Below are 4,680 nucleotides of genomic sequence, written 5' to 3'. Positions count from 1 at the left end.
CAAGCACCAACGCCACCACCAGCAACCAATTTTCAACCACAACCAGTTTCCCACCAACAATTCACGCCACCACCAAATCCACCCCTGCGTCAACCAATGGGTTCAATGACCACTCATGCACAAGGACCATCAACGGTTCCCATGTACTTTAAACTTAACTTTCCTACATATGATGGCTCTAAAGATCCTTTACTGTGGTTCATGAAATGTGAACAATTCTTCTATCATCAACAAACGGTGGAAATGGACAAGGTTACTTTGGCCGCCTACCACATGCTCGATGAAGCGCTCATGTGGTTCCATCACTACTGAAATGTCCATTCCATTCAGGATTGGCTGCACTTTAAACATGCTTGCCAGTTGAGGTTCGGACCTCCAGCTAGCAGCAACCTAGTGGGGGAATTGATCAACTATAAATAGACCAGCACCTTAGAATTTTACCAAAAAACATTCCAAGAAAGGTTGGCCCGAGCTAGTGAATTTGTTCCTCCTCACCTACATGTTCAGATTTTTAATGCTGGATTGACAGAGGCAATTAGATTGGAAGTGGAATTACTTGGTTCGACAGATTTGGACTCTGCAATGAATTATGCCCGAGCTGTGGAACACAAACAAAGAGTTCTAAAAGAGTCTTTATAGCGAAAACCATTTTGGAACAACAGAATACAGGGTACTGCATTTGGGCCACATTTTGGGTCCTCTACCCCTCACTGAGCAGATCAGGCTACCAATGTGCCTCCACAGACTATGCCACGTAAATTTTTGACTAAACAGGAAATGGACACTAGAAAGGCTAAGGGCCTATGTTTTAATTGTGATGAACAATTCCTGCCAGGCCATACTTGTAAACGCTTATTTAGTATTGAATTGTTGGAAGAAGATTCAGAAGAGCTTATTGAAAATGAAATTGTTGAAGAGGTACAGCAAGAACCAGAGCTCTCCCTCCATGCCATGCATGGCCTGCGTACTTCTAATACCATGCAGGTCAAGGCCAGGTTACATCATCTCATGCTACTTGCTTTAGTTGATTTGGGCAGCACACATAATTTTATCAGTGAACCAGCCGCGCAACAATTGGGATTGGCCATTCAACAACAAAGGGGAGTCTCAGTTTCTATGGCCAATGGGGCCAAAATTGCTAGTGTGGGGTTATGTGCTAACACCCCTTTCACCATTGAAGGGCATTCATTTCAGGCGGATTTATTAGTCATTCCATTGGCTGGATTTGATTTGGTTCTCGCGGTCAAATGGCTCCAGCTATTAGGACCGATATTATGGGACTTTCAGGCTCAGACTATGACATTTTCAGCACCACAGGGCCAGATTACATTACAAGGCATGTGGCACGCACTTTACACTTTGCATATTCAACACACGGGTGATGATCCTTTACTTACAACATTTGCGGATTTATTTAATGACCCTAAATGTCTACCACCAGTGCGTCATTGTGATCACCACATTCGTTTAAAGTTGGGAACTGATCCAGTAGTGGTGTGACCTTATCGTTACCCGCATATCCAGAAAGATGAAATAGAACGACAGTGCATGCATATGCTCGCTTAGGGTGTGATCCAGCCCAGTCGATCTCCTTTCTCCTCACCAGTGTTACTTGTACGTAAAAAAGATAAATCTTGGAGATTTTGTGTCGACTATAGGAAATTCAACTTGCACACAGTTAAGGACAAGTTCCCCATTCCAGTCATGGATGAGTTGCTGGATGACTTACATGGTGCTACAATTTTTACCAAATTAGATTTGAAAGCGGGCTATCATCAAATACGAGTTCACCCGACGGATGTGGAGAACACTGCCTTCCGTACACATCACGGTCATTTCGAGTTCCTCTTCATGCCCTTCGGTCTCTCCAATGCAGCCTCCACCTTTCAGGCCCTCATGAATGAGGTCTTTTCATCACTTCTGCGCAACTATGTGTTAGTCTTTTTTTATGACATTCTGGTCTACAAAAAAAATTGGGAAGAACATCTCCACCACCTCCATCAGGTATTTACCATTCTACGCTCTCATCATTTGGTTTTGAATAAATCAAAATGTTCTATGGGTACATCTGATGTGGCATATTTGGGCCACGTCATATCAGTTGTGGGCGTGAAAGTTGACCAGAGCAAGATACAAACAGTTACAGATTGGCCGATTCCCACCTCCATCACAGCATTAAAGGGATTTTTGGGCTTAGCGGGATATTATAGGAAATTTATCCAATCTTATGGCCAGATAGCAGCACCACTCAACAACCTGCTAAAAAAATGCCTTCCACTGGTCTTCTTCAGCAGAGTAGGCCTTTAACCTATTAAAAGAGGCCTTAGCCTCAGCGCCAGTCCTACAGTTACCAGATTTTGAGGGAGACTTTGTGGTGGAATGTGATGCCTCCGGGGGAGGTATAGGGGCAGTGTTACAACAATTGGGACACCCCATTGCTTATTTCAACCGTCAGTTGGGACACCACCACCATAAGTTAGCTGCATATGAGAGGGAATTGATTGGGTTAGCCAAGGTTGTCCAACATTGGCGACCTTATCTTTGGGGACGACCGTTTCTCATTCGTACAGATCATTGCAGCCTCAAGTATCTTCTTGAACAGCGCCTCACCACATCCCCACAGCAGCATTGGTTAACTAAACTCATGGGCTTCGATTTTACGGTTCATTATAAGCCAGGTAGTTCGAATTTGGGGGCTGATGCCTTATCACATCGGGATATTTCCACCACATAAATTTATGCTATCAGTCACCCACGTGCACTGGTATTAGATTCTATTCGTGAAGAAGTACATCAATATCCAGATCTTATGTCATTATATCAGGATATTCAACAGGGGACAACTGCTCCTCATTGGATGATTCAGGATTGTCTCATTCTCTACAAAAATAGGATCTTTTTGAATAATACATCCCCACTTCTTCACACCATCATGTCCTCTATCCATGATAGCACACATGAGGGTCGACAGAAAACATATTTCCGAATCAGTCGGGACTTTTACTGGAAGGGCATGAAGAGCACAATTGCTGATTATGCAGCTGCTTGTCAGATTTGTCAAAGAAACAAGGCCGAATCTTTAAGTCCGGCCGGCCTACTGCAACCTCTGCAACTACCATCTCAAATCTGGTCTGATATTTCCATGGGCTTCATTGCTGGACTTCCCATTTCATCAGGTAAATCAGTGATATTCGTTGTCGTTGATCGGTTTTCAAAATATGGGCACTTCATTGCTTTGGCGCATCCATATACTGCTGCTCAGGTCGCTCAATTATTTATGGACAACATTGTCCGATTACATGGAATTCCCTCATCCATTATCAGTGACAGGGATGCCATTTTTACCAGTATCTTTTGGAAGGAATTATTCAAATTACAGGGCACCCAATTGGCATTTTCATCTGCCTATCATCCACAAACGGACGGCCAAACAGAGGTTGTCAATCGCACGATTGAAATGTATCTTCGTTCTTTTGTGGGGGACGCACTTAGAAGATGGGTGAAATGGCTTTCATGGGCAGAATTTTGCTATAACACATCTTACCACACAACACTGCGCACTACTCCTTTCAGGGTAGTTTATGGCAGAGATCCACCTCGTCTGTTACCATATGAACATGGGGCATCCAAAGTCATCACTTTGGACCAAGCATTAGCTGAAAGAGACGCTATGCTCACTGAGGTACGTACACATCTACAGGAGGCCCAACACTCTATGAAACGCTTTTATGGTAAGAAGCACCGGGAGGCATCTTATTTCCCTAGAGACTATGTGTGGTTAAAGCTTCAACACTACCACCAGCTGTCCCTGACTGCATCAAAGCACCATAAGCTGTCTCCAAAATATTATGGTCCATTTCAGATAGTGGACAAAATTGGGCCCGTGGCATACCGCTTGCAGCTACCACCAGAATCAAAGATCCACAATGTCTTTCACGTCAACCAATTGAAGCCCTTCCAGGGTGACTCGCCTCTACTGCACACTCCACTGCCGCCACTACATGAGGGCAGAGTCCTTTCTATTCTGGCTCAGGTAATACAAGCACGCCACATTCAAGGTGATTGGGAAGTTCTTGTCCAGTGGGCAGATGCCAATCCCAGTGACACCACATGGGAGCCGTTATCAGCATTTCGACTTTTATATCCTTCCTTCGAGCTTGAGGACAAGCTCTTTCTCCAGGAGGGGGGTGATGTTATGGACTCTATAGCATCACGAGTTACCAACAGGCGTAGGAATTAATGAATGTGTTTTTCAATTTCCATGTAATTGTTTCTTGGTTTGGTTTTGTCTTTGGTTTGGGTTGGTTTAGCATTTATTGGTTTGAACCATTGACCCAAGAGGTCTTTAGGGTTTTGGAAGTCCTCAACCCTATTTAAGGGGACAGCTAGGGTAATGAGAATTATGAATTGAGTCTACTTTAGCTAGAGTAAATTAGATAAACAGGTCAAAAGCTCCTTCAAGCTCTCTTCCGTTTTTCCCCCAATTCTCCTTTCCGAAATTCAATACCCATAAATCCCTCATTCCATCTCAACGTCAAGCAAGGTAATGGAAGGAAGAGAAGAGAGGAGGGTGACAAGATCCATGGCTCATGAGGATCCTAACACTCGGGCAGCAGACTCGTTCTCACGGGTGTTGCAATTTCCCGAAATTGATGGCTTCGGGTAGCAAGAGTGAGTGGT

The sequence above is a fragment of the Aristolochia californica genome, unplaced genomic scaffold (assembly GCF_029961685.1).
Source record: "Aristolochia californica isolate CCGP_79_NKW_82.1479 unplaced genomic scaffold, dmAriCali1.0.hap1 SCAF_8, whole genome shotgun sequence".
In the NCBI taxonomy this organism is placed as follows: Eukaryota; Viridiplantae; Streptophyta; class Magnoliopsida; order Piperales; family Aristolochiaceae; genus Aristolochia; species Aristolochia californica.
This window is presented reverse-complemented; position numbering follows the sequence as displayed.